The sequence below is a fragment of the Eleutherodactylus coqui genome, chromosome 4 (genome assembly GCF_035609145.1).
Source record: "Eleutherodactylus coqui strain aEleCoq1 chromosome 4, aEleCoq1.hap1, whole genome shotgun sequence".
Classification (NCBI taxonomy): Eukaryota; Metazoa; Chordata; class Amphibia; order Anura; family Eleutherodactylidae; genus Eleutherodactylus; species Eleutherodactylus coqui.
The window spans coordinates 258392674-258417138 of record NC_089840.1 but is presented as its reverse complement, the minus strand read 5'-3'; the positions used below and the strand labels follow the sequence as shown (position 1 = coordinate 258417138).

Genomic DNA, 24465 nt, shown 5'->3' with positions numbered 1-24465 from the left:
TATAGTAGAAACTCTGCTCCCAAGAGCTTACAGTCTAATATATAGTAGAAACTCTGCTCCTAAGAGCTTACAGTCTAATATATGGTAGAAACTCTGCTCCTAAGAGCTTACAGTCTAATATATAGTAGAAACTCTCCTCCCAAGAGCTTACAGTCTAATATATAGTAGAAACTCTGCTCCTAAGAGCTTACGGTCTAATATACCGTAGAAACTCTGCTCCCAAGAGCTTACAGTCTAATATATAGTAGAAACTCTGCTCCTAGGAGCTTACAGTCTAATATACAGTAGAAACTCTGCTCCCAAGAGCTTACAGTCTAATATATAGTAGAAACTCTGATCCCAAGAGCTTACAGTCTAATATATAGCGGAAACTCTCCTCCCAAGAGCTTACGGTCTAATATACCGTAGAAACTCTGCTCCCAAGAGCTTACGGTCTAATTTATAGTAGAAACTCTGCTCCCAAGAGCTTACAGTCTAATATATAGTAGAAACTCTGCTCCTAAGAGCTTACGGTCTAATATATAGTAGAAACTCTGCTGCCAAGAGCTTACGGTCTAATATATAGTAGAAACTCTGCTCCCAAGAGCTTACAGTCTAATATATAGTAGAGACTCTGCTCCCAAGAGCTTACAGTCTAATATATGGTAGAAACTCTGCTCCCAAGAGCTTACGGTCTAATATATGGTAGAAACTCTGCTCCCAAGAGCTTACAGTCTAATATATAGTAGAAACTCTGCTCCTAAGAGCTTACAGTCTAATATATGGTAGAAACTCTGCTCCCAAGAGCTTACAGTCTAATATATAGTAGAAACTCTGCTCTCAAGAGCTTACAGTCTAATATATAGTAGAAACTCTGCTCCCAAGAGCTTACAGTCTAATATATAGTAGAAACTCTGCTCCCAAGAGCTTACAGTCTAATATATAGTAGAAACTCTGCTCCCAAGAGCTTACAGTCTAATATATAGCGGAAACTCTCCTCCCAAGAGCTTACAGTCTAATATATAGTAGAAACTCTCCTCCCAAGAGCTTACAGTCTAATATATAGTAGAAACTCTGCTCCCAAGAGCTTACAGTCTAATATATAGTAGAAACTCTGCTCCCAAGAGCTTACGGTCTAATATATAGTAGAAACTCTGCTCCCAAGAGCTTACAGTCTAATATACCGTAGAAACTCTGCTCCTAAGAGCTTACAGTCTAACATATAGTAGAAACTCTGCTCCCAAGAGCTTACAGTCTAATATATAGTAGTAACTCTTGTTATTGCACGCACCATGTTTCTGTGTGACACGTGATGCCGGCAGCTCTTTGATTTGTATGGGATAAGTCACACTGGTGTTTTTTACGCGCGCATATCATTTGTGCCCAAACCCCCTCCGTATCCTCTATCTTGGCGGCACGCGGCCAGCACGCTTGTCACTTGCGCGATAATGTAAGCCCGACCTAAGGCCTTATTCACCCGAACGTTCTATCGCGGCTATTTTGAATGGGCAAGAAAACGCGATGTTTAGCCGTAAGAACGCAGTAAATGTGCCGCTCCAAAAAACGTTGTATTCTGAATAGTAAATCCGCGTCAGAGTTTGTAGCGCTTTCCTTATTCCACATCTAACCGCAGCGGGTTTTTTTTTTACCATTAACCCTTGAACACTTTAACCCCTAAATAGGCAGATGGACATATAAATGTGATTGCAGTGTGCAGTGAGAAGCTGACATGTATCCCCCAGCTTCCTGCAGCTCTTCCCATGTGCGAGGAACCGGAGATCAGCGGCTTCCTCCATCCGCATCTGGGGCTGCGCGGCTACTATGCACATTACGGCGGAGGCCGGTGTAGTAGGTGCATTACGGTAGCGGTTGTAGCGGGGGGCGGGGCCTGGCTGGGGCATCCAGAGCCGGGCAGATGCCAGGGATGCTGCTGCTGCAGATGGCTGTTCTCTGCCCGCACAGGTAAGCTGCTGCTGGGGGTCATCTGCTACAACTTGCTGGCTGTAGTGTGGTCAGTGGAGCTCTGCTACTCCGTGCACTGCACACACACAGCTCTGCTGTACGGATGGGAGCCACCTCCAGCTGCTGCAGCTCTTCTTCTGCATCCAATAGTCCAGAAACCCTGGTAGAAGAATCGGCGGAGGTCGGCGGCGCAGGTTTTTAGGTATGTGTTGTGTTTTATGTACGCCCGATAGTCCAGAATTTTAATAATCCGGGAGAATGGTTCATTCTGGATTAGAGGAATTGGGCGTGATGGTAAAGTGTGCGTTCGCAGCGCCGTATACGGATTTCACTTTTGTCACGGAAGCAGAAAAACGGAATCCCTTGGCGGTGATGTGAATGAACCCCGTTGACTACTGTCTAACTTCGGTTACATCCTGCAAGATGGTTACGGATAAAATAGCGCAACACGCAAGATGGGATTTAATAGAAGTCCGGGACAGAGGCTCTAGACGGAAACACCGATAAAAAGGCGAATGAGCCTTTAGGCTGTACGTACGGCGAGCGCAATATCAGTCTGAGAAAATCAGACCAATATCGCACTTGCAAGCGCCATTTTTCCCCCTGCCACGATTGTGACGCTTTTGCGATAAAACTGTATCGCATCGCTGCGCTTGCGTGTTTTTTTTCCCCCAATGCGTCTTTCATGTGTGTAAAAATTGCGCATTATTTCACGGAACTTGACAATACACATCCGCACGCTCGTACGATGCGATTGAAACATTTTCTTTTTTTGCCAAAATTGCCTAAAAAATGTTACGTGCGGAACAATCACCCGTGTAACTAATGGCTTATTCCAGCGAGCGAGGACGCTGCGCCTTACGTTTTTCACGCCTGTCTACATATATGTCCCTGTAAGGGCGCGTTCACATCAACACCAGGGGTTTCTGTTCAACCCCTGGACGAACGGAACCGCCCTGTGGTGGAACAGAATGGCGCCGAGTCGACCGCGCTGGCGTCTGTTCAGTTTGACTGGATGAAACAGCCCCGCGCGCAGCTTTATTTCATCCAGTTTTTATTTTAGCGCGGGGGGTTCTTCCGAATTTTGGATACTACCCTGTTTCCCTGAAAATAAGACATACCCTGAAAATAAGACATAGCATGATTTTCCAGAAATTTTGAGGATGCAAAATGATTTTTCAGGCTTTTTGAGGATGCTTGAAATATAAGCCCTACTCCAAAATTAAGCCCTGCTAACAGTTAATTAAAAAGGTAAATTTAAATAGTGTCCAGGCAGCTATACATGTAAAAAAGTGAAGTTTTTGAACAAAAATTAATATAAGACACTGTCTTATTTTCGGGGAAACACGGTATTGTGATTGAGCCCTTACATCCGCAAAAAACAGCCTTTTTTTTATTATACGTGTGGCCTCTGTATTCGGTCTGGGCGCCTGTTTTTTTTTTTTCTCTCCGTATACTACGCATTTTTCATGTGTGCAAAAAAAAAAAGTCAAGTCCAATTTTTTTTTCTGCATCTTTAAAAAAAAACAAAAAAAAAACACAGACCGCGCACAGACGGCATCCTTTTTAGTTTTTTCTGGGTCTTTCTGCTCTCTGTGTGTCATCCATTTTTTTTTCACGTTTGCCATGTGACAGTGCGGTCGGGCCCTTAGATTTTGCGCTTGGCGTATATTCCTACTTCTTAGGGCTCTCGGTTATAATTGTCTCTGTTCTGTTTTTGAAGCAGAGAAATGGAAAAAAATTTTTTTTTTTCTTCCCCATTGATTTCAAAAAAGCCCCCCCCCAAAAAAGCAGTAAAAATGGAAGCCTTTCGCCGGGTCTGCTCTGTTAAGCTTCTGCTTTTTGTAACCACTGAAATTAGTTGTGAAAGAAAAAAACGTTTATTTTGTCTTCATTTCTGTTTCTGTTCTCTAAAAACGGAGGGACGGAATTGTAACGGACATCCCTGAGGGAAGGGCGAATGCGGTCTTCATCCTTGTGTTTTAACGTTCCGTCATAGGAACAGCGAAACAGCGGAGAACGGATATGTCACATGATCGAAGCGAACAGCGCCTGGCATAACCCATCAGGCTTTTATTTTCGCAGACCACCTAGTGCAGCGCTCTTTCGTATGGAATTTTGCGCCGGAGGAGTCTTCAACGCGGATGTGAACGGAGCCTGACACATCTATGAAATGTGTAAGGCCTCATTCACACGAGGGTCATTTTGACGCAGAGTAGGCGCATCAAAAAATCGCATCTAAAAGAATCTATGGATTCCTGTGGGTTCCTTCAGATGAACGATTTTTTCGATGCGCCAAAAAAAAATCGCGCTTCAAAAGATTTCTCTACGTCAAAAGATCGGCACAACGCCGGCGGCTCCATAGACTCCTATGGGAGACTATACAAGCTGACTGGCAAAGGGAGGGGGGAGGGAGTTTAACACTGCGAGGTTGAAGGGAATCCCGACAGAGATGAAGGGAATCCCCTTTATCTTCGCAGGGATTCCCTGCATCCCCACCACGAAAGGCATCCCAGTGGGGATGCCTTTCATTGTTCTGGCGGCAGAGAGATTTTAGGGCTGCGGCACTGCAAGATGCCACCGCCAGCCGCATAAACACGTGGAGAATAGCCGCGACTTGGTCGTGGCTATTCTTCATTCACGCAATCTATTGCTCTGATAACCGCGATTTTTAGCGAGTCCTGAAATGACGCTCGTGTGAAAGAGTCCTAGCAGGCGTCTCCTTCATTCTCCCCAACAGTGGGAGTCATGGAAGTTGGTCATGTCTTGCTGAAATGCCATTGCTTTATAAAATGGGAATGCCCCTGTAAAGAAGCCCCCCGCCCGTCGCGTCCCTGGTATCAGTGCCATCTCCATTCTGTATTCCGCCGCCTGGTAGCAGAGCCACATTGTGAGCAGTCTCACATCAGCTTCTAATATATTTCTATCTCCTGCGATACAATGTATCAGAAAAATGAAATGTGATAATGTTTTTCTCCAGTTGGGACACCAGTAGAATAATAAGATATTACAGGGAAGATTAACCCCTGCCGCACCAGAGCAGAGAGACTAGGAAGAAAACACAAAAATGAAGTGTAGCTTTGCACAAGTGTACGATCAGTACATTAATGGTGTCTGCAGAATAGAGGGGTGATTATTGCCCACCCCCCTCGCTTTGGAAACGGCGCCACTTATATCCGTGGGCTGTGTCTTGCATTGTAATTCATCTCCATTCAAGGGAGTATGGCTGAGTTGCAGTACTAGTAGAGATGAGCGAGTACCAAAATGCTCCGGTCCTCGTTATTCGAGTCGAGCTTTTCGTAATATTCGAGAGCTCTACTCGAGTAACGAACCCCATTGAAGTCAATGGGAGACTCGAGCATTTTTGTATCGGACCCGCCGGGTGCCGAGCTGCTTTTTTCCCCCCTCTCTCTCTCTGTGGAGGGGTTGAACACGGCGTGGTACTCGCTCGAGTAACGAGCACCATCGAGTATGCTAATACTCGGACGAGCATGTTCGCTCAACTCTTAAGTACTAGACACAGTCCATCTACAGAAGTGGCGCTGTCTCTGGGGGGAAAATAAGCAGATCCGTATTATACTGTAGTTCTAGATGTACCCTTAGGCCGCATGCAAACGCAACAAAATTCGACCCTGTACCCCGCCGGCATCCGCGTGTACCTGCTATCTTTTTCTGTATTACGGATGGTTCGCACGGCTCGCCGCTGGACATGCGCAGTAAAGATTTTAAAAAACTGCTTTTCCCGTGGAATCTGCGGCCCATCCGCAATATAAATGGAATCAATGGAAGCCATTCGTGCGGTGACTGCAGTAAAATGGAGCAAGCCTCGATCAATTATTCAATGTTTTATTGATATTTACACAGTTTAATGTCTCAAATATACTTTGAAATGAAAGTGCCAAACAAATAAACAAGTTAAACTGAATACAAATAATGGATTAACTTTGTTTCACCAAATTAAATCTAAGATTTTCGACTCAAAGTCGCCCCCTCTAGCTGACAGAACAGCTTTACACAATCCAGGCATTCTTTCTACAACTGCATCAGATATTGTTCAGAAATTTCTTCTCAGCATTGTTGCAGAAGTTCCCACAAATGTGCTGCACTTGTAGGTTACTTTGTTTTCACCCTTCTGTGCAGCTCATCCCAAACAAGCTCAATGGGGTTTAAGTCGGCAGACTGTGCAGGCCATTCCGTTCTTTGAAGCCTGACTGCTTCTTGTCTTTTCAACTAGTTCTAATATACGCTAGAAGGATATTTGGGATCACTGTCTTGCTGTAATATGAACCCCTGACCAACTAGGCGTAAACCAGAGGGTATTGCATGGTGTAATACCCTCAAAATGTTGTAGTAGCCTTTTTTTGTCCAGTGTGCCAGTCACCCTCTGCAAGTTGCCAGCTCTGAATCCCGCAAAAGAGCCCCAGACCATCACACTTCATCCTCCAGTAGGGGTCACACACTCAGGAACCATCCTTTCACCGACTCAACGGCATACGAAAGCCCTGTGTGATGAACTAAAGATGTCATATTTTGATTCATCAGTCCATAAGACCTTCTTCCACTCTTCAGTAGTCCACTTGGCCCAGGCAAGTCTTTTTCTTATCTTGCAATCATAACAGTGGCTTTCTGTTACTGATACCATACTGCTGCAAGAATTCTCACGGCGGGATGCGGACCCGTGCCCCTGCAGAGACCTGCAGCTCACCCGCTCTTCGAAGCTCTGTGATGTGCCGGCTGCTGCCCAGCCGGGGCATGCACAGAGCCGGCAGGTCCTTACTGACCTTTCTGTGTGGGCCTCTGCGAGACCCGCACGGAAATAGAACATGCCGTGATTTGTTTTCCGCGTGTGCTTTCACGCGGACAAATCGTGGCTGTGTGCATAGGATTGCATTTTGTAATGCAATCCTATGCAGGCGGGCATGGACGGAAATTCTGCGGGAAATCCCGCCGCGTAATTTCCGCCCGTGTGCAGGGGACCTTTTTAGACCTGCAGATAGAAGTCTTCTCTTCACAGTGGAAATGGGAAACTGTTGACTCTCAAAAACCTGTCATCTGATTTTGTAGTGGCGTTTGGTCTGCCAGATGTCTTCCTGTCAGTTTCCTCCAGTTTCCAGTTTTATAGGAAACTACTGACTGCCACCTTGACTTTCTTGGCAATTTCTCTGTAAGACAGACTTACACTTCTAAGGGTTATAGTCGTCTGTCTTCTTTGGTTAATTGTCTTTTTATTGCCATTATGACAACAATGTGCTCTGTTCTGAAGAGTAAAACTGTCCAAATCCTGCCCTAGAGGGTGTAATGCAGTCTGTTCCAACACTTGATATATAGAATCAGAAGGTTTGAAAGTAGTCTACAAAAGTTGAGACATCTGTAGGAATAGTTTACATCCAATTTCAAACCATAATTTGCTTTCACCGCTGCAGAGCAGCTGTCCTTGATGTGTTCAGATTATTGTTGCGTTTCAGGTTAAAATTGAATCATATTTTTATGTTTTTAACTCACTTTTGAATCTTTGAACCATTCCACATTTTTTGCTGGATTTGAACTGTATTAATGTCAAAAATAGCTGGAAAAATTAGAGGTATTCAACAACTTTTTTTAGTGGTAGATAGAGATGATTGAGGAGATATAAGGAGGTGCAGCACTGAGGAGAGCTTTATGGATGAGAGTTTTTTGTATTCTTTAGTGGACGGGAAACCAGTGTTGTGACGGGCACATTGGTGTAGTGACTGGCACATTAGTGTAGTGACTGGCACATTGGTGTTGTGACTGGCACATTGGTGTAGTGACTGGTACAGGATAGAGACATTGATGTAGTAGGGTGAATTGGAGAGGAGAGGGTTTAGCGATGATCAGGGCAATGATGAGAGTTTTTGATGCCTCCCTGGTGAGTAAAGGGCAGATTATACAGATGTTTTTGAGAAGTGACATAAACATACAAGTGACGGAATATGGAGAGGGAAGGAAGGTTGGAGTCAAATAAAGCGCCAAGACAGCGGGCATGCTATGGTGATACCACAGACTGAGATAGAGATGTCAGATTAAGGTCAGTTAGTAGACGTCGGAAAGACAAAAATTTCAGTTGTTGAGAGTTTCAGTTGTAAATAGCGAGAGGACAGGAAGACAGCGGACAATCGCTGGTGTCTTGTAGTAGCGAGGGTGTGATGCCACGTATACTATATACTATTTGTTTAACTCTCAGGAGAGGATTTGCTGTTGTGCTGTGTAAATATTCTTCGCACTTACATAACCATTGACTTGAGAAGTCATTCATGGAGGAATCTAATGGACATTTCCATCTTCTCATTTTTGCTAGTGTAGTCTGTGAGGGACCTTTACGGATCGCGCCACCAATGATGACAAGTCATAAAAGTATCTCTGTTGTAAAACAATAGTTTTGCTCATTACCAACATGTTGGCGATGTTTTGTGTCTCGGCTGGGGTGACACCTGTCCAGACCGCACAACAACATCCTGTGTCTGGTTGATATTCGTAATCTCAGACAGTCTTTGGTTTCCACTCGTCTGGCGGTGTGCATTGAAGCGGACACAGCATAGAGCAGATGAGAGTTATCATACTGAAGGGCAACTTCAAGTTGCAGCGCCACAGAAGGATTTGGGAGTATACATTTATAGCCATTTTTGATACACTCAAGAATGGAATGAACCTCAGAGGGGTTTTCTTGCAGCAGTGGAGAATATGAAAGCTCTGAAGGAGGTCAAGAGAGGTGTCCTTAAGGAGAGTACCCAGGGTGTGTGGAGACACCTGGGGGGTGAGTGGGTCGGGGCATGGTATCGTCTCTCCCCAGGGAGAGCACCCAGAATGGGAGCCATTCCCAATCATTGTTTTACAGACTTGGTAAAAACTCATACATTGATTTGAAGGAATGTTTTCATCCAATAGGTGGCGCTGCAGAGGTATTGTTCCATCTTCCTTGTTTGCAGGTCTGAAGGAGAGATTTCACATTCCTTGTCATTGAACTAATTATTTACTGTTATGGTCATCCCTCCCTGGTATTTATCTAAATGCTATTAATCCCAACATTTCTGTGCTCTCTTAGCCTCTCTCTCTGGTATTTATCTATTAAGTTCCCCATGTTCGTGTCCTCCCATGTGATCATGTGTTATAGTAAATACATCTTTATTGATTTGTTCCATCATGCCTGAGGAAGGACTCTGAGAGGTTCATATGGTACATCCATGTACATCTGATTTCATAAGGGCACACACGGATAGGAAATGTGTGGCCTGCCAGAGGGAATGTCATATGTCTGCACATAGAGTGTCTGATCATCCATAATAAGGACTCCTAGGATACGTCTAGATGCGGAGGAGAACTTACACCACGGTGTAATCCAGGTGCTACATACGAGTTTTGCATTAGATTTCACCTTTTAACCCTTTCCAATCCACTGTCTGACGTCTTCCTACATTCTGATTGAAGCTTGTACAGCTCCAATGTCAGAAAACGTCCGACAGGGTATTCTTACCGTCTATTGCCAGCCACTCCACTGTCGGAGCCTCTCTGGCACGCACACACTGGATTTAGCCAGCAGATGGCACTGTTGTATAACAGCAAAATGAGAAAGCCTTTTAGGAAACCCTGAATCCAAAATTGGATTGGAAAGGGTTAACATGTGCTGTGAAAATTTGCTGCATTTCCACACAATCGCACATAAAATTGCAAGGAAAATGGTTAGATATTCACCGACCTACATTGGACTCACCTGTGTAAATACAGCTTAAGGCTGGCGTCACACGGCCGAGAAAATCGTGTGAGATCTGTGCGTTTCAATACGCACAGATCTCGCGCGAATACGAACTCCATTCTTTTTGCATTCCTTGGAATACATCGCCTCCCGGTGATTTTAATGGGATCTTTAATGCCTTGCATGACTCTCGCTGCCGTGCGATGTGAGGTTGCCCATTGAAATCAACAGTAAACACTTCTGATCCTCTATCACGCGTGAATCTCGCGCAAGAAGATCGGAACTTCACAGATGTGGCGCAAGTGGAGCGAATCGCACGTTCACGAGTGCGATATCAGGCTGAGTTTTACGGCCCGATTTCACGCTCGCCCATGTGTAGGTAGCCTAAGACTGGCGTAACTGCGAATGCACATGCTTCTGCGTGTGCAATGAACGAGGCTTTTTTGCGCACGTATCGGCGCGTTTTTCTTTACCTTGTGTACACGCAGGGCATGGTCATTTACATGCGACAGATGAACACGCCCCAAATTTACATGGCTATTCACTCTAAGTTCCAGATGTGTTTTTTTCTAACGGAATTGCGCAGTGTTTTGTGTATCCCTTTGGTGCACAAATGCGCAGAAAAATAGAGCAGGCTCTATCTTTTTTTTTTTCATGGCCAAAAATGCGCACGCAAAATACGTGCGTGTGAACGAACCCGTTAAAATCAATGCGTATGGCGCGTGAATTTTATGCGTGCGCTAATAAATCCGTTGGAAGGAGCCGTAAGGGATTTTGTTTCCGTTGTGCGAACAGCTTAATGGAAAGAAAGCAGAAAGAAAAAAACGGATGCACACTGATACAGCAGGTTTCTGTTTGCTTCGTTTTTCCACAGTGTCCCCCCCCCCTCCCACTGTTTCCTGACCTTTGAGCCCCATACCCTAATTTCGGCTCCCTTTGAGGTCTGACATGGTGCCTGTTGAGCTCTTTTCCTGACCATGTAACACAAGGTCCTCGAGGGACGCCTCGCCATCTCCTCGAAATGCAGCGCGAAGCGATTTTTGATGACGCCTATGAATTATGTATGTCTGGTTTTGGTGGTAATTATATGCGCTCGTCGCCCCGCCGCGCTCTTTCCAAGGAGTGACTCCTTCATAAATGTTTCCTATACTGAAAAATTCCATAAAGGGATTACGAGCGGCTTTAAAAGGCGTTATTGTTACCGTTCGGAATGTTTTTCCTGCTGCCGTGCGCTGCGATGTTATTTTATTTCAGCATCGCAGGTCGGCGCTCGCAAGACCTCAATGGCTTCTCTATACGCTCCATCTATCTGCCAGACTGAAGTGTTTTCATGTGTCTGAAGGTAGAAATCCCGTCTCCTGATCCGGGCGAGCGGCATCAGACCGCGCGGCGAGATCCTCCTTTACATGATCAAATCCGTAAAATATATTCGCTTCATGGTCGTGACTATATCTAGGGAAGGTGACAACCATTCTAGCTCCTGCATGGTTCTCACCCAGCTTTCCAAGACTCCTGGTTAGTAGAAGGCAGAGAGGTTGTAGTGGTTTTGAACTTTTGCGCATTATGGCATCCGGGATGTGAGCGCTGACGCCAGGAGAACGGGGAGTGATGCGGCGGCCTCTGACCAGTGGCTGCAGTGCTGGATCTCCCAGGTCGAGGATGGGTTACTACTAGAGATGAGCGAGCCTGCTCGGATAAGGTCGCGTATCTGCATTCTCGTCCGAGCAGGCTCGGGGGAGCAGCGGGGGACAGGGGCTAGCGGAGGGGAGAGTGAGAGAGATCTCTAGTTACTACCCTTTCAGCCGCATTCACATGGGCGACAAAATCGCGTGATTTTGCTGCGATGCGACAGCGCGAGAAAATGCTCGCAGGGGAAAAATGGCAGCATGCTCTATTTTTGTGCAGGGTCCATACGGACGACTTCTATTGAGGTCAATGGAAGCAGTCCGACCTGCGGCTGGTCTGCAATTGAAATTGCTGCCAGCTTGCGGATTTCGCATCATCGCCTAGTGACGGTGCAGGAAAAATAGACATTTAAAAAAATCTGCACTGCGCATGTCCGGCGGCGGCTCGCTGCGACCATCCGCAGTTCAGAAAAAGAAGATTAATGACAAGTACGTGCAGACGCCGGCCGGGCACAAGGCCAGATGCCGCTGCGGGCTCCCGCATGCAGAATCTCACCCGTTCCTATACAAGTGGCCTAAACGTAGCTGTTCCTCTGTTAATCCTCCTGGAAATGTGTGAATAAATTGGCAGAAGGGTGTGGTTTTTTTTTTTTTTTTTTTTTTTAAGGGTCTGAATGTTGTTAATGGGTATACAGATATCATAAAGTGGATTCTTGATATAGACTGACGTGTCACCGCACCAATGGCATAAGCTGATCACTTGGCATTTCAGCAGCCAGGCCCTTCAATCAGCGGCTACAAAAAAAAAGTTTTTAATTTGTTTTCCAGCAACAGCGCCACTCTTGTCCATGGGCTGAGTCTGGTATTGCACAGCCCAGCACACAATGCATTTCACCCCTTTCTGTATTGCAGTAGTATGGCATGGCTTGCTGCACCATGCTGTAGTAGTATTATGGCATGGGGATGGCGAGGGTACAGAACGCATTGGGTAAGTAACTTTACGCCACCCCACCCTTCCCCCATGATGCAATTGCAGTCATGCACCATGCGACATACTTGGTATTCAGGTGTCTATGGCGTGCCAACTACACTTTTTTGGCCTCTTGTATTGCCCAAGTTGCGTCTTCATTGGTTTGATATGTCGCCCCTTGATTTTGCATGAAATGACTGATTAATGGGCAGGCAGAGTCCTTCAGATTTAGAGACGCTCTTTCCTAATGGCTTCGGGGATCGTCCGCTCTAATACGAAGTGAGTCTTTAGTTTCACGTTTCCATTCATCTGTCAGCTAAGTACATTAGCAGCAGCACATATCTCCCCTGTCCTGATATACAATGGATCAGTGGAGGTGAGATGCCAGTCTGCAGTCCAGAACACTTAGCTCACAGGGGAGTGCTTAGAATTGGAGCATATTATGGCTTCATACAACCTTCGAGTCGTAATATGGTGTCCATAAAGTTTATTACTGTATCGTCCAGGAGCCTCTGATCTCCCACAAAGGCATAAAAAGCTCTTTCTGTACATGTTTCACTGGATTCTGGAAGGGTATCATCTCTTCTTAGGGAGGGGAGTGAGAAGACTTATAAGGCCATGCTTGTTTCTCTGGGAAATAAAGGCTTGTATAAAGGGTGTGACATTGACTTGCAGCAATGCTGCCTTCCAATAGGTGGCGCTGCAAAGGTATTGTTCTTGTTTTTTCCTTTTTTACATTTTTTCCCGAGGACCATGCATGGCCTTATAAGTCTCCTCACGCACCTTCTGGGTGCTCTCCTTAAGGAGAAACGATACCCTTCCTGACCCACATATATAGGCCTCTCACAATACCTCTGCAGCGCCACCTATTGGATGGCAGCTTTCCTGCAAATCAATGTCACACCCTTTATACAAGCCTTGTAACAATGACTGGGAATTGAAAACCAAAAGCCAGAATAACCATGCATAGACAGCTGTTTTGGGGTGTTTGCCTCTCATTACTGTGCAGTAGGTTCTTGGCTTGGCTAGCGAGAGGCCTGCGATGGGGGTCAGGAAAGCTATCTTTTCTTCTTAGGGAGAGCACCTAGAAGATACATAAACTGAAATGCCTTAAAGCGTACTCGCACTTTTAGATAACTTTTTAAAAAAAGCTGCCATGTGTAAACATGAGGAATAACACTATATCTGTCCATTATACAGGTATAACAATGGTTAATACGACTGTCTCATTCTGCGATTTGCAGCATTGCGATACTTTGTAATTATGTTCTCATAATGCATAAAAAGTCAAGTCAACAGTTGCTACATCTGTATGACTTGCAGTTATCACCAGTGTTCCCCTCTGCAGACTCTATCTCTGATTTTCAATTGTCTCTGAGCTGCTGGAAGGAGACTGTTAAGTCATCTTTTATACATTGTGCACAGAGAAAACAGCAGATTCTACTCTCTAACCTTCTGTAGCACACAGAGAAATAACAGCAGCATGGAGGGCACTTAACAGAGTACTGAGCAGTGCAGATGTGATTTCAGTATTTGTGATTCAGTAAATATTCGCCAAGGTTTTTTTTAAGATGAGACGATTATCATTCGAATGAATGAGAGACCTCACCACTAGCTTGTACGCTCTTTTGCAGCCTGTTTAGGCAGGCAGATACCTTGCAATAGAAAAATCCCAGGGAGAAGACCTCTAGCCCCACCCCCTCTCTCTCTGCACTATGGGAATATCCCTCAGGGATCCCCAGAGCAGGGAGAGAGAGAACTAGGCTATGAGGGATTAACCTGTAGCAGGAAGAGAGAGAGAGCAGGGTTAATGGCTGAGCCACGGAGTAATCGCTTGCTGGAGGTGGGCTTTACAAACCCCGTTACCAGCAAGCAATTTTCTGTTGGCGCTGACTACTGTGGAAAGCTGCGGGAGGGACCCAGACAGCACCTGCTAGGTAAGTATAAGGCATCCCCCTGAAAATAAGAGCCCGTGCCTCTTTTGGGGCAAAACTTAGTATAAGACAGGGTCTTATTTTCAGGGAAACACGTAGGTGTCACATCTCAGGGTAATCCTGTCTGTGATGTTAGTGAGAAGCAGCTGCAAAGCTTTCTCTACAGATCAGGAAGTGACGGACTAGCTTTAGGTTCTGGGGTCGTGTGAAAAATGTAGGATTTTGGGATTTTTTCCAAAAATATAGATAGTGACCGGAAATGTAAAAAAAAAAAAAATCACCAAAAATTCTTTAATATGTTTAACACAAAAATGCACATTTTCATAATAGGTCATTTTCTAATGATACATTCAATGTAACGCTTCTAGCACACAGACAATATTAAAGTTGCACCCGATATTCTTGGGCGCAATTCCATCGGACGCGTTTGTGCGCTGTCCAACGTACGGGACCCTGCACTTGTACAGGGGTGCAATCCTGTCCCCTGTGTGTTTTAGCTGTCTGCTTATAGATTCGGCTCAGAAAAGAACCCCCCCTCCCTACCACTTGAATTAAATGCTTCTCTTAAAGCAGTTGCTGGAAAGTTTTGCCCTCCTCCCCCTGGCAGCGTCCTGCGGGAGCACAAGAGCTGCGCTGTTGGAGTAATTACATGTATAGACGGATTCTTGGCTTCCCCACAGGGTGGGTTTGTTTCGCTGCCGCTGCGGCTGGAGATGTATCTGAAGTCCACTTCCCTATAGCAAGTGAATGCACGCTGGGGGGTTGTTGAGCTAATGTGCGTGCCCTGTCCTTACCCCCTATATGATTGCCCGCTGACGTTGGCATCACTTCTATTCTCCAGCTGTGATTGGAACAAGTCGCATCGAGCGCTGCAGGGTGCAGGTAGTTGGTTCGCTGAGTTAGGCTCATGGGAAGAACTCCTACTTGCCAACTCTTCTGGATTATCGAGGGACGTCTTGAGAAAGAAGGGGGGGGGGGGGAGATCTCCCTGGACGGAGAAGCAAGTGTCCAATATAACTGTAGAGATTAGTCGGTGACCGTTCCGTGGTAAAGTTGCGTTCACATGCAGATTTGCTGCGGATTTTGGTGTGGATCTGCAGCAGATTTCAATGCGCCGATGCGCACGCAAATCAGCCTAATTCATTGCACAAATACATTGCGGCACGAAGACGAGCGTATTTGCACATACGCTCGTCTGAAGCCACCCTAAGGAATATTTCCCCGGTGACGATTCTGTTCAGACATATGACCAGTGACAAGTACCAAGGACATGTGCTACTGACCGCCACTTCATATATATGCGCCAATGTTGGCACCATTTACAGTACAGTACTTCAAGGGCTCACGACCTGAAGGTTGCAGGTTCAATCCATGCAAGGTTCAGGTAGTCCGCTCAAGATTGACTCAGCCTTCCATCGTTCCGAGGTTGGTAAAATGAGTACCCAGCTTGCCGGGGGGTAAAAGATGACTGGGGAAGGCAATGGCAAACCACCCCGTTAAAAACAGTCTGCCAAGAAAATGTCACGATGTGACGTCACCTTAGGAGTCAGTATTGTATTACCAAATTTGGACAGCAGCAATAACCAAAAACAGGTGAGGGAGTTGGTTATGAGTCGGTGCTTGCACCAGGGGACTTTACCTCACCTACTTCAAGGGGGGTTTCACTAAATTTTTGAAAAAACACTGCAGTTTTTTGAGCCCGAGACGGAAGTCGATTCTGAAGGAATGGAGAATGTGAAGGAAGGGTTTCTTCTTCATCCATTGATTTCAATAGGAGTGAAGCTATAGAGTACATGTCCGCCTCTGACCGCCGATGACGACACGCAGCCCACTGCACCAATAGCAGGTCAGACGATCAGGTGATTGGCAGCGATCCAGAATGGTGATCCAAAGTTCCTTCATCTGAACGTTCCCATAGAAAACCATTGGTCCTGATAGCCGCGTGTGTTTTAAGCGCTGGACTTTTGCGCGCCTAGCTCCCTGTGTGAAAGAGCCCAACTTTGCTACATCAGCAGCTGAGCTTTTCATTTTTTCGCAATTTTCTTCAATATGATTATTTGTGGTTTAACTTGACTGCAACAAGTTATCTCATTCTAACCACTTCACGACTTCCCATAGACTATAACATCCAAGCAGTCCTTATCTATTATGTATGTATATTTTAATACACCATTCCAGAGAATCCCCCTTTGTCCCCCCCCCCCCCCCCCCCCCCCGCACAGGCTCCCTGATAATAGTGTCTGATGACAGACCAATCAGCATGATCTCCAGTCATGTGATGGCTGTGAAGAAATTGAGTTTGGTAATAGTCTTCCAAATTTGAAGAATTGCTCCTATATTAATAAGGGTTTATTCACACGAACGCATCTGCACTCTGTATTACACGTGCAAAAACTGTGCCAGCAATATGCTATGAATAGAACCCACTGATTTCAATGCGTTCGGTCTCATGTGTGCGTTTTGGTCACGCCAAAAAAAAATGCAGCATGTCGTATTTTCATGTGTATTGTACGCATTAATAGCACAAATTAAATTAATGAAACTTAGTTCGCCATTGACAATCACAGAAAACGGCCATTACTTACTGACTGAGGAGTGCATATAGGTGCATCCTCCTCTCACCATGCAGGTAGCCGACTACCAAATGGAGGAGCCAATAACACCTGTGCAGGACACCGATGAGACAGCCACTCACACTGCCTCCTGATAATGAGGGGGGTTGTTGCTTGGTGTATACTCCCACACATAGTGGATACAGGGTGCCAGACCATTCTGATATATGTAGTTCACCATGCAGATCAGCAACCTATTAATGACGCCATAATAATTCGGCGGGTTGCCCTGCACTTCCATCAGTGAACCACATTGGTACTGCCACCCTGGGCTCCCCCTGGAGTCTTAAAGCCACGCTGCATGTGAATGATAGATAATAAATGCAAGGCATTGGTTGGATGTTGGCCAAGATACATCAGCTCACTAACCACGTCACGGTTCCTTGCGTTGTAGTGGGTCTCTACCAATGTGGTTCACTGTTTGAAATGCAGGGCAACCTGCCAAATTATCATGGCGTCATTAATAAGTTGCTGGTCTGCATGGTGAACTACATATATCAGAATGGTCTGGCACCCTGTATCTACTATGTGTGGGAGTGTACACCAAGCAACCACCCCCCTCATTATCAGGAGGCAGTGTGAGTGGGTGTCTCATCGGTGCCTGCACAGTGGTAATTTGCTCCTCCATTTGGTAGTCAGCTACCTGCATGGTGAGAGGAGGATGCACCTATATGCACTCCTCACCCAGTAAGTAATGGCCGTTTTCTGTGATTGTTTTTAATTTTTAATTTCCCCTTCTGTGATGCATTTAGTTGGTCATTGACGTCAATGGGAGCTTGCTTGCATATTATTTTATTTTTTCTGCGCATGCAAATATGTACGGCATACGCACGCATAAAGTACAGTAAAGTAGGCAGAAGTGCTCAAAAATGATACGCCCATTACGCAGCACAAATGTGTGCGTAAATACACTTACGCCCGCATGAAGTCGGCTTAAGCCTTGTGATGTCCGGAAAAAATTAAAAGGAAAGTTATTAAAAGTATGTCGCCATAATGTAGGCATATGGTAAATGTATTTATTAGCTATTGTGTCTGGTATGACTATCTGTATTGCAAGCAGAAATAGTCAAATTAGGAAAAATGATATTTTTTAAAAATTTTCTCTAGATATTCAATTTTTTCCCCCTAAATAAACGCAAAAGAAAACAAACAAACTTTCCCGTGAATGTAAAGTAAAATGGTGTCACGGAGAAACAGTCCCAGAACCCCTTGAATAAGAAATAGCTTTTCAAAGTTATTACTCCATAAAGTGAAACATGTCAGATCACATAGACCAAAACTGGCTTGGGTGGCAAGGGGTTAAGCTATTGAAAAACTATTGAAAGGACACACAAACTGTGAGGAAGAACACAAAGTGTCAATGTAAACTTTGCAACATCTGTACAGACTTGGTTCTGCTACATCTGTACTTGAATCAGACTGAGCTCTGCTGCGTCTGTCCGTGTATCAGACTGAGCTCTGCTGCGTCTGTCCGTGTATCAGACTGAGCTCTGCTGCGTCTGTCCGTGTATCAGACTGAGCTCTGCTGCGTCTGTCCGTGTATCAGACTGAGCTCTGCTGCGTCTGTCCGTGTATCAAACTGAGCTCTGCTGCGTCTGTCCGTGCATCAGACTGAGCTCTGCTGCGTCTGTCCGTGCATCAGACTGAGCTCTGCTGCGTCTGTCCGTGCATCAGACTGAGCTCTGCTGCGTCTGTCCGTGCATCAGACTGAGCTCTGCTGCGTCTGTCCGTGCATCAGACTGAGCTCTGCCTCGTCTGTCCGTGCATCAGACTGAGCTCTGCCGCGTCTGTCCGTGCATCAGACTGAGCTCTGCCGCGTCTGTCCGGGCATCAGACTGAGCTCTGCCGCGTCTGTCCGGGCATCAGACTGAGCTCTGCCGCGTCTGTCCGGGCATCAGACTGAGCTCTGCCGCGTCTGTCCGGGCATCAGACTGAGCTCTGCCGCGTCTGTCCGGGCATCAGACTGAGCTCTGCCGCGTCTGTCCGGGCATCAGACTGAGCTCTGCCGCGTCTGTCCGGGCATCAGACTGAGCTCTGCCGCGTCTGTCCGGGCATCAGACTGAGCTCTGCCGCGTCTGTCCGGGCATCAGACTGAGCTCTGCCGCGTCTGTCCGGGCATCAGACTGAGCTCTGCCGCGTCTGTCCGGGCATCAGACTGAGCTCTTCTGCGTCTGTCCGGGCATCAGACTGAGCTCTGCCGCGTCTGTCCGGGCATCAGACTGAGCTCTGCCGCGTCTGTCCGGGCATCAGACTGAGCTCTGCCGCGTCTGTCCGGGCATCAGACTGAGCTCTGCCGCGTCTGTCCGGGCATCAGACTGAGCTCTGCCGCGTCTGTCCGGGCATCAGACTGAGCTCTGCTGCGTCTGTCCGGGCATCAGACTGAGCTCTGCTGCGTCTGTCCGGGCATCAGACTGAGCTCTGCTGCGTCCGTCCGGGCATCAGACTGAGCTCTGCTGCGTCCGTCCGGGCATCAGACTGAGCTCTGCTGCGTCCGTCCGGGCATCAGACTGAGCTCTGCTGCGTCCGTCCGGGCATCAGACTGGGCTCTGCTGCGTCCGTCCGGGCATCAGACTGGGCTCTGCTGCGTCCGTCCGGGCATCAGACTGGGCTCTGCTGCGTCCGTCCGGGCATCAGACTGGGCTCTGCTGCGTCCGTCCGGGCATCAGACTGGGCTCTGCTGCGTCCGTCCGGGCATCAGACTGGGCTCTGCTGCGTCCGTCCGGGCATCAGACTGGGCTCTGCTGCGTCCGTCCGGGCATCAGACTGGGCTCTGCTGCGTCCGTCCGGGTATCAGACTGGGCTCTGCTGCGTCCGTCCGGGCATCAGACTGGGCTCTGCTGCGTCCGTCCGGCTATCTGACTGGGCTCTGCTGCGTCCGTCCGGCTATCTGACTGGGCTCTGCTGCGTCCGTCCGGCTATCTGACTGGGCTCTGCTGCGTCTGTCCGGCTATCTGACTGGGCTCTGCTGCGTCTGTCCGGCTATCTGACTGGGCTCTGCTGCGTCTGTCCGGCTATCTGACTGGGCTCTGCTGCGTCTCTCCGGCTATCTGACTGGGCTCTGCTGCGTCTCTCCGGCTATCTGACTGGGCTCTGCTGCGTCTCTCCGGCTATCTGACTGGGCTCTGCTGCGTCTCTCCGGCTATCTGACTGGGCTCTGCTGCGTCTCTCTGGCTATCTGACTGAGCTCTGCTGCGTCTCTCCGGCTATCTGACTGAGCTCTGCTGCGTCTCTCCGGCTATCTGACTGGGCTCTGCTGCGTCTGTCCGGCTATCTGACTGGGCTCTGCTGTGTCTGTCCGGGCATCAGACTGAGCTCTGCTGCGTCTGTCCGGGCATCAGACTGAGCTCTGCTGCGTCTGTCCGGGCATCAGACTGAGCTCTGCTGCGTCTGTCCGGGCATCAGACTGAGCTCTGCTGCGTCTGTCCGGGCATCAGACTGAGCTCTGCTGCGTCTGTCCGGGCATCAGACTGAGCTCTTCTGCGTCTGTCCGGGCATCAGACTGAGCTCTGCTGCGTCTGTCCGGGCATCAGACTGAGCTCTGCTGCGTCTGTCCGGGCATCAGACTGAGCTCTGCTGCGTCTGTCCGGGCATCAGACTGAGCTCTGCTGCGTCTGTCCGGGCATCAGACTGAGCTCTGCTGCGTCTGTCCGGGCATCAGACTGAGCTCTGCTGCGTCTGTCCGGGCATCAGACTGAGCTCTGCTGCGTCTGTCCGGGCATCAGACTGAGCTCTGCTGCGTCCGTCCGGGCATCAGACTGGGCTCTGCTGCGTCCGTCCGGGCATCAGACTGGGCTCTGCTGCGTCCGTCCGGGCATCAGACTGGGCTCTGCTGCGTCCGTCCGGGCATCAGACTGGGCTCTGCTGCGTCCGTCCGGGCATCAGACTGGGCTCTGCTGCGTCCGTCCGGGCATCAGACTGGGCTCTGCTGCGTCCGTCCGGGTATCTGACTGGGCTCTGCTGCGTCCGTCCGGGTATCAGACTGGGCTCTGCTGCGTCCGTCCGGGTATCAGACTGGGCTCTGCTGCGTCCGTCCGGCTATCTGACTGGGCTCTGCTGCGTCCGTCCGGCTATCTGACTGGGCTCTGCTGCGTCCGTCCGGCTATCTGACTGGGCTCTGCTGCGTCCGTCCGGCTATCTGACTGGGCTCTGCTGCGTCCGTCCGGCTATCTGACTGGGCTCTGCTGCGTCCGTCCGGCTATCTGACTGGGCTCTGCTGCGTCCGTCCGGCTATCTGACTGGGCTCTGCTGCGTCTGTCCGGCTATCTGACTGGGCTCTGCTGCGTCTTTTCGGCTATCTGACTGGGCTCTGCTGCGTCTCTCCGGCTATCTGACTGGGCTCTGCTGCGTCTCTCCGGCTATCTGACTGGGCTCTGCTGCGTCTCTCCGGCTATCTGACTGGGCTCTGCTGCGTCTCTCCGGCTATCTGACTGGGCTCTGCTGCGTCTCTCCGGCTATCGGACTGGGCTCTGCTGCGTCTCTCCGGCTATCGGACTGGGCTCTGCTGCGTCTCTCCGGCTATCTGACTGGGCTCTGCTGCGTCTCTCCGGCTATCTGACTGGGCTCTGCTGCGTCTCTCCGGCTATCTGACTGGGCTCTGCTGCGTCTCTCCGGCTATCTGACTGGGCTCTGCTGCGTCTCTCCGGCTATCTGACTGGGCTCTGCTGCGTCTCTCTGGCTATCTGACTGGGCTCTGCTGCGTCTCTCCGGCTATCTGACTGGGCTCTGCTGCGTCTCTCTGGCTATCTGACTGGGCTCTGCTGCGTCTCTCCGGCTATCTGACTGGGCTCTGCTGCGTCTCTCCGGCTATCTGACTGGGCTCTGCTGCGTCTCTCCGGCTATCTGACTGGGCTCTGCTGCGTCTCTCCGGCTATCTGACTGGGCTCTGCTGCGTCTGTCCGGCTATCTGACTGGGCTCTGCTGCGTCTCTCCGGCTATCTGACTGGGCTCTGCTACATTTCTACGAGCACGGTGAATGGAAACTGTTCGCTATTAAACTGCTCGCTCGTACGTCTGTCTGCCTCGCCGTTCGCGCTCTCATCAGTGTAATTGGCGTTGGTTTACTCCGTTTTACAATTCCTCAGTCGCTTACTGCTGTTAAATCCTTGCTGGGAGACATTTAATTAACTGGAATGGTGCCTATTAAATAGCAGCGGGGCTAGTTAAATGATGAAAGGAGGCAAATTAAATCAGATTATGGCATTCTTCTCATCTGCCCCGTGTGATGGCTTTCCGTAAATGACTCTGCTCCAAAATATGGAGGGTTTGTTTGCCAAGCGAGGAGGACTGAAGTCCTAGGAGTGGCAGTTGTGCGCCTGCCGCTGGGAGCATCGCGCCCGAGAAGAGGTCGGAGACCGTCAGCTCAGATTCCTTCTGCTTGACGAACCGTCTGTGAGCAGATCTGGTAAAAACAGCTTCTCTGTGACTTCATGCGTGTGCCAGGACTGTGAAATATTCATAGGCTCCGCGCTGAATCCGACTCGCAGCCTTCTGCGCTGGCGTCCACGTACGTCTCAATGAGAGAAGGTGCGTTCCTTCGCTGCGCCGCTGTAAGGCAAGTCTGATGGGGTAAGGCTAAAAAATAACCAAGGGTTAACATGGCGGATGGGTAGTGACATTTAGGCTGGGTTCACACAGGGCGGATTTGCCGCGGAAATTCCGTGCGGAATTTCACAGCGGCAAATCCGCCCGCGGCCGCTAATCTCGGGATTAGCCAGCCATGTGGACGAGATTTCTCAGAAATCTCATCCACACGGAACAGCCAATCCGCTGCGGTAAGTCAGGCTGGAACCGCGGCTGCGGCGGCCGCAGCCGCGGTTTCAGAAGATGCAGCATGTGTATTTATCTTTTGTTTCCGCCGCGGCTGCGCTCTCCTCTATGGGAGCGCTGGCCGCAGCGAAAGAGCGAGCGGCCGGGCCGCTTCAAAGCCGCCGCGGGTTTTTCCACCGCGGGTCTCCCGCGCGGAAATCTTGCGGTTTTTGCTGCGGCCAAACCGCGGGATTTCCGGCGGGAATACGCCCAGTGTGAACCCAGCCTGAATATGAGTCCTTATAAACTTACGTTTGACTTTTTCGCCCATTTATCACTGCTTTCGGTCTGATCTACTTTTCAATGGTTTCCTTCGCAATTGTGATGTTTTTGCTCATGCGATGTGGCGGGAAAAAAAATCCTGCCATGCCCTATCTTTCTGCGTTTTGCTCTTTTTTATCGCCCATGTTTCCCTATGGAGCCTTCATTTTATTGCAACGCCCGAACATGAAATTGTCGTGCGATGCGTTTTTAACATTAGAAAGTCCGATTGTCTTTCTCGCAAGAAAATCGCAAGCGGCAGCCATGTTTTTGCAAGAACAAGCAGCACTGACAATCAGACGTCTCATGGGCAAAATTGTGATATTGCTGCGATTTACTTGCGGCGAGATCGCGATCGCCGGTGTGAAGGAGCCCTCAGGTTGCCTTCACACTTGCGAGAAAATTGTGCAATTTTTGAGCGATGTGAGAGTGAGTGAAAACGCAGAATTATGAAACCCGTGCTTTTCAATGCTTTCACTCCCGTTTGCGGTGTTTTCGCTCATGCGATGTTGCGATATTTGAAAATCCAAGCACGTCCTATCTTTCTGCATAGCTGATTTAGCCGATACTCAAGGGGCGTCGTATCCGTATTAGGCCGGCTGCACACAGCCAAGACGGGCTCCGCAGCGGAGCCCGTCACGGCGCCCCCCAGAGACCCCATACTTACCTGCGGATCCGGCGTCCTCGCTCCCGCATGACGCTTGAGCGTGACGCGCCGCAGCGTCATGTGACACGCCGGCCACGTCACATGACGCGGCCAGCGGTAGGCGGAGAGGCGATTTCACGCTATCTTCCGCTGTGCTACAGCGGAAGATAGCGTGAACGGACGGCTTCCATTGACTGCAATGGAAGCCGTCCGCGCGTATACCCGCGGCAAATAGAGCATGCAGCGGGTGAGGACGGGAGATTTCACAGTGCGGAATTCCGCGGTGGAATTCCACACCGTGAGCCCTGAGCTATTAGGTTCAATAGAACCTAATAGCTGCGGGCAATGCAGCGGATTTCCGCCGCGAATTACGCGGCGGAAATTCATCCGTGTGCAGCCGGCCTTAATCAGGTGTGCCTAATTATTAATATGAGGATGCATCGGAGAATAGGACATTGAGAAATACTTGGGCCGGTCTCACACGACTGGATTTAAATTGCGGATCCTGCAAGCGTTTAATCTGCGGTCGGAATTGTGTAATCCGTTCACGGAAAATAGAATGCAGCATGTACTCTGTGGTCACAGATATACCCACAGCCTATACGCAACTCCATTGTGTATGGGCTGCGGGGGAAATGTATCAACAAACATAAAAAGCTTTACTGCGCATGACCGCCTGCGTCAATACGCAGTCATACACACTACGTGATGCGGCCGTACACAGAGTCATTTCAATGGGGCTTCTGTATGTTTTATTTGGGGACGTTCTGCGTGTTTTTGACGCCTTGCATCGCCCATTGAAATGAATGGCGAGTGTTTAAAAAAACTCTGTAAAATGCTGCTTACTATTCCACTGGGAGGGGGGGAAATGGTGATGTCATCAGCTTGCTTTGCCTGCATTGTTACTGCGCAAAGTATGCAGTAGAAACGCAGGCAAACGCTCACGCTGTATAACGCAGTGTT

General features: G+C 48.6%; 1 protein-coding gene across 2 annotated transcripts in view; it reads left to right on the top strand.

The window, feature by feature from the left end:
* Positions 1 to 1902: 1902 nt before the first annotated feature.
* Positions 1903 to 24465, top strand: part of CHST15 (carbohydrate sulfotransferase 15) — a 53139-nt gene continuing 30576 nt past the window's right edge. The window contains exon 1 of one of the 2 annotated variants that reach the window (XM_066601165.1): positions 1903 to 1941. The gene's annotated coding sequence lies outside the window, so the exon portion shown is untranslated. Of the gene's footprint in view, positions 2144 to 24465 lie in introns of both variants that reach the window. The other variant, XM_066601164.1, reaches the window with a different exon arrangement.